At 60.1% G+C, this 6,000-nt stretch overlaps 1 protein-coding gene across 4 annotated transcripts in view; it reads left to right on the forward strand.

Moving 5' to 3' along the window:
- rce1a (Ras converting CAAX endopeptidase 1a) overlaps positions 1-6,000 on the forward strand; it is a 30,594-nt gene that overhangs the window by 16,463 nt on the left and 8,131 nt on the right. The window lies entirely within an intron of this gene.

A 6,000-nucleotide genomic window follows, 5' to 3' on the forward strand; every position in this document is an offset into this window, starting at 1 on the left:
CCGCTCCAGGAACATCCTTCTCACCCTCGGAGTCCCTCGCGCCCACACAAACCCCATTATACTCCTGTTAACCCGCCTGAAAAAAGCCTTCGGGATAAACACGGGGAGGCACTGGAACAGGAACAAAAACCTTGGGAGCACCGTCATTTTGATTGACTGCACCCTACCCGCCAAGAACAGCGGCAACGTGTCCCACCTCTTGAACTCCTCCTCCATTTGCTCCACCAGCCTTGTAAAGTTAAGCCTATGCAGGGCCCCCCAGCTCCTGGCCACCTGGACCCCCAAATATCTGAAGCTCCTTTAGTGGATTTACTGTGTTTATTAAGTGTTAACTGGTTTCATTAATAAACATTGTTTTAATTTTAAAGTACTTTAACTCTCTGTTGCATCACACCTGTAAGGTAGGCCCGTGTGCTCCCCATAACCACAATCTAGTAAAAGTTGTGGGTCAGGTGAATTCCATGATACACTTTGGGGTTCTCTAAACCCCGGCCCGTAACATTATACAGTGCAATGCTGATACTGGGGAAGTAGTTGAGATAGACAGCTGTGTCATCCTTAGAGGAGAAAACTGAACAAATATGTGAAAGAGGAAGTGGGATGTGAATTAACATGCCAAAAATGAAGACCCACACCTGTGTGTTGCAAAGTTTGAATACAGACGAGAGTTCTGAATTCGATTGGGGTTCTGATTGTGAAGAAACGATAAACTACTGATTCCAAATAGACCTCTCACTTACTGATCTTGAACAGATGGGAAGTAATTCTTCCAGAGCTGGGGAAGAACAAAGAACAAGAACAAAGAAAATCACAGCACAGGAACAGGCCCTTCGGCCCTCCCAGCCTGCGCCGATCCAGATCCTTTATCTAAATCTGTCGCCTATTTTCCAAGGATCTACTTCCCCCTATTCCCCGCCCGTTCATATATTTGTCTAGATGCATCTTGAATGATGCTATCGTGCCCGCCTCTACCACCTCCGCTGGCAAAGCGTTCCAGGCACCCACCACCCTCTGCGTAAAAAAACTTTCCACGCACATCTCCCTTAAACTTCCCCCCCCCCCTCACCTTGAAATCGTGACCCCTTGTAATTGACACCCCCACTCTTGGAAAAAGCTTGTTGCTATCCACCCTGTATATACCCCTCATAATTTTGTAGACCTCAATCAGGTACCCCCTCAACCTCCGTCTTTCCAACGAAAACAACCCTAATCTACTCAACCTTTCTTCGTAGCTAGCACCCTCCATACCAGGCAACATCCTGGTGAACCTCCTCTGCACCCTCTCTAAAGCATCCACATCCTTCTGGTAATGTGGCGACCAGAACTGCACGCAGTATTCCAAATGTGGCCTAACCAAAGTCCTATACAACTGTAACATGACCTGCCGACTCTTGTACTCAATACCCCGTCCGATGAAGGCAAGCATGCTGTATGCCTTCTTGACCACTCTATCGACCTGCGCAGCCACCTTCAGGGTACAATGGACCTGAACTCCCAGATCTATCAGAAGAAGAAAGCGAATTTGACTTTTCTAAAAGTAACGTGTTGCAGCCGCCATCAGTAAACCCATTGCCGTTCACTTCAGGTGCAGATACTTCCCAGAGCACGCCTGTTTTTTGAAGGAAAAATGTTGAAAAGGGTGGAGCGGGCACCGGGGTGGCAGTGGGAAGAGTTGAAGGGGGGGGGGGGGGGGGGCAGGATAGCGGGTGTGTGTAAGGTCGTCTTGATTGTTTGCCGTTGCCGCGTTTATTTTTGTGGTTTTTCTTCTTTGTTGTGTGTTTATTTGAAGATGCCTCAAATAAAATGTTTCCCCCCCCCCCTCCCCCTCCCAACAAATGGCCACAGCCGCCAGTGACCGGGGTAGGGGCAGTGCTACTGGCCCTTCAGCACTTTGAACTACATATGCGACATGACAAACAGAGCTCAGTTGATACGGACCATAATCCGCTTGGGATTATACGAAAGCTTAAAACCTGGAACGCAAGATTATTGTGTAAGAATCATTACAGCAGTTCAGTGTCCACGGAAAGGGTGATGTGATTGTGGATACTTTGTCACGGGCTTAAGGACTGACTATACCAAGGTAGAGATTGGGAAGGGAGCTGGTCTAATGGGGATGGATGGAGAGGTCACTGTGATTTACGTCTTGCTTACCTCCTAATGAAATGTCGTACCCCGGCGAATCATTCCGTTTAGGGAGGGGAGGTATGTACGGGTCCTTCCTCCTGTTTCCTTTATTCACCCTTCATTTATTTTTTGCCATCATCATTTTCATAGAATTTACAGTGCAGAAGGAGGCCATTCGGCCCATCGAGTCTGCACCGGCTCTTGGAAAGAGCACCCTACCCAAGGTCAACACCGCCACCCTATCCCCATCACCCAGTAACCCCACCCAACACTAAGGGCAATTTTGGACACTAAGGGCAATTTAGCATGGCCAATCCACCTAACCTGCACATCTTTGGACTGTGGGAGGAAACCGGAGCTCCGGAGGAAACCCACGCACACACGGGGATGCAGACTCCGCACAGACAGTGACCCAAGCCGGAATCGAACCTGGGACCCTGGAGCTGTGAAGCAATTGTGCTATCCACAAGGCTACCATGGATACTTAATGGACATGTGTCTTTAAGTTGAGCAGAACGCGGACATTGTGGTATCTGAGAGATGGGGGTGGGACTCGGTTCGGTTGGCCAGCGGCCAATAGATTGGCCAGTAGGCCAAATTCTGCCCGGTAACAGATGGTGATTGGATACTGCCTGAGTGGGATGATTTCCAAAGACCGAAGGAAAGCAGAGTTGGAGGCCTGGTCTCTGAGAGACAACGACACGCTCTCTCTCTCTCTCTTTTTTCTCCTTTCTCCTTTTCTTTCTTTCTCTCTTTTCTCTCTCTCCCCCCTCTCTCTCCCCCCGCCCCCTCCCCGCCCCCTCCCCGCCCCCTCCCCGCCCCCTCCCCGCCCCCTCCCCGCCCCCTCCCCGCCCCCTCCCCGCCCCCTCCCCGCCCCCTCCCCGCCCCCTCCCCGCCCCCTCCCCGCCCCCTCCCCGCCCCCTCCCCGCCCCCTCCCCGCCCCCTCCCCCGCCCCCTCCCCCGCCCCCTCCCCGCCCCCTCCCCGCCCCCTCCCCCGCCCCCTCCCCCGCCCCCGCCCCCTCCCCCGCCCCCGCCCCCGCCCCCGCCCCCTCCCCCGCCCCCTCCCCCGCCCCCTCCCCCGCCCCCGCCCCCTCCCCCGCCCCCTCCCCCGCCCCTCCCCCGCCCCTCCCCCCGCCCCTCCCCCCGCCCCTCCCCCCGCCCCTCCCCCCGCCCCTCCCCCCGCCCCTCCCCCCGCCCCTCCCCCCGCCCCTCCCCCCGCCCCTCCCCCCGCCCCTCCCCCCGCCCCTCCCCCCGCCCCTCCCCCCGCCCCTCCCCCCGCCCCTCCCCCCGCCCCTCCCCCCGCCCCTCCCCCCGCCCCTCCCCCCGCCCCTCCCCCCGCCCCTCCCCCCGCCCCTCCCCCCGCCCCTCCCCCCGCCCCTCCCCCCGCCCCTCCCCCCGCCCCTCCCCCCGCCCCTCCCCCCGCCCCTCCCCCCGCCCCTCCCCCCGCCCCTCCCCCCGCCCCTCCCCCCGCCCCTCCCCCCGCCCCTCCCCCCGCCCCTCCCCCCGCCCCTCCCCCCGCCCCTCCCCCCGCCCCTCCCCCCGCCCCTCCCCCGCCCCTCCCCCCGCCCCTCCCCCCGCCCCTCCCCCCGCCCCTCCCCCCGCCCCTCCCCCCGCCCCTCCCCCCGCCCCTCCCCCCGCCCCTCCCCCCGCCCCTCCCCCCGCCCCTCCCCCCGCCCCTCCCCCCGCCCCTCCCCCCGCCCCTCCCCCCGCCCCTCCCCCCGCCCCTCCCCCCGCCCCTCCCCCCGCCCCTCCCCCCGCCCCTCCCCCCGCCCCTCCCCCCGCCCCTCCCCGCCCCTCCCCCGCCCCTCCCCCGCCCCTCCCCCCTCTCTCCCTCCCCCTCTCTCCCTCCCCCTCTCTCCCTCCCCCTCTCTCCCTCCCCCTCTCTCCCTCCCCCTCTCTCCCTCCCCCTCTCTCCCTCCCCCCTCTCTCCCTCCCCCCTCTCTCCCTCCCCCCTCTCTCCCTCCCCCCTCTCTCCCTCCCCCCTCTCTCCCTCCCCCCTCTCTCCCTGCCCCCTCTCTCCCTCCCCCTCTCTCCCTCCCCCCTCTCTCCCTCCCCCCTCTCTCCCTCCCCCCTCTCTCTCTCCCCCCTCTCTCTCTCCCCCCTCTCTTTCTCTCCCCCCTCTCTTCTCTCCCCCTCTCTTTCTCTCCCCCCTCTCTTTCTCTCCCCCCTCTCTTTCTCTCCCCCCTCTCTTTCTCTCCCCCCTCTCTTTCTCTCCCCCCTCTCTTTCTTTCCCCCCTCTCTTTCTTTCCCCCCTCTCTTTCTTTCCCCCCTCTCTTTCTTTCCCCCCTCTCTTTCTTTCCCCCCTCTCTTTCTTTCCCCCCTCTCTTTCTTTCCCCCCTCTCTTTCTTTCCCCCCTCTCTTTCTTTCCCCCTCTCTTCCCCTCTCTTTCTTTCCCCCCTCTCTTTCTTTCCCCCCTCTCTTTCTTTCCCCCCTCTCTTTCTTTCCCCCCTCTCTTTCTTTCCCCCCTCTCTTTCTTTCCCCCCTCTCTTTCTTTCCCCCCTCTCTTTCTTTCCCCCCTCTCTTTCTTTCCCCCCTCTCTTTCTTTCCCCCCTCTCTTTCTTCCCCCCTCTCTTTCTTTCCCCCCTCTCTTTCTTTCCCCCCTCTCTTTCTTTCCCCCCTCTCTTTCTTTCCCCCCTCTCTTTCTTTCCCCCCTCTCTTTCTTTCCCCCCTCTCTTTCTTTCCCCCCTCTCTTTCTTTCCCCCCTCTCTTTCTTTCCCCCCTCTCTTTCTTTCCCCCCTCTCTTTCTTTCCCCCCTCTCTTTCTTTCCCCCCTCTCTTTCTTTCCCCCCTCTCTTTCTTTCCCCCCTCTCTTTCTTTCCCCCCTCTCTTTCTTTCCCCCTCTCTTTCTTTCCCCCCTCCCTCCCCCTCTCTCTCCCTCCCCCTCTCTCTCCCTCCCCCTCTCTCTCCCTCCCCCTCTCTCTCCCTCCCCCTCTCTCTCCCTCCCCCTCTCTCTCCCTCCCCCCTCTCTCTCCCTCCCCCCTCTCTCTCCCTCCCCCCTCTCTCTCCCTCCCCCCTCTCTCTCCCTCCCCCCTCTCTCTCCCTCCCCCCTCTCTCTCCCTCCCCCCTCTCTCTCCCTCCCCCCTCTCTCTCCCTCCCCCCTCTCTCTCCCTCCCCCCTCTCTCTCCCTCCCCCCTCTCTCTCCCTCCCCCCTCTCTCTCCCTCCCCCCTCTCTCTCCCTCCCCCCTCTCTCTCCCTCCCCCCTCTCTCTCCCTCCCCCCTCTCTCTCCCTCCCCCTCTCTCTCCCTCCCCCTCTCTCTCCCTCCCCCCTCTCTCTCCCTCCCCCTCTCTCTCCCTCCCCCTCTCTCTCCCTCCCCCTCTCTCTCCCTCCCCCCTCTCTCTCCCTCCCCCCTCTCTCTCCCTCCCCCCTCTCTCTCCCTCCCCCCTCTCTCTCCCTCCCCCCTCTCTCTCCCTCCCCCTCTCTCTCCCTCCCCCCTCTCTCTCCCTCCCCCCTCTCTCTCCCTCCCCCCTCTCTCTCCCTCCCCCTTGTATATTTCTGAGACCTGAATGAATCTCCAGTGAAAACCATTACAGACTTGGAAATCCGAAACCTTGACCTGAAAGAATAGTTTGAAGGAATGTGTGGTTAAAGATGCCCATCCCAAACAGCGTCTCTTTATCCTTTTACTTATTAATATTTTTTTTAAATAAAAAATTTAGTGTATGTAATTCATTTTTTTTACAATTAAGGGGCAATTTAGCGTGGCCAATCCACCTACCCTGTACATCTTTTTGGGTTGTGGGTGGGGGGGTGAGACCCACGCAGTCACGGGGAGAATGTGCAAACTGCACACGGACAGTGACCCGGGGCCGGGATCGAACCCGGGTCCTCAGCGCCGTGAGGCAGCAGTGCTAACCCACTGCACCACCATGATGC

This window comes from Scyliorhinus torazame, chromosome 24, assembly GCF_047496885.1.
Source record: "Scyliorhinus torazame isolate Kashiwa2021f chromosome 24, sScyTor2.1, whole genome shotgun sequence".
Classification (NCBI taxonomy): domain Eukaryota; kingdom Metazoa; phylum Chordata; class Chondrichthyes; order Carcharhiniformes; family Scyliorhinidae; genus Scyliorhinus; species Scyliorhinus torazame.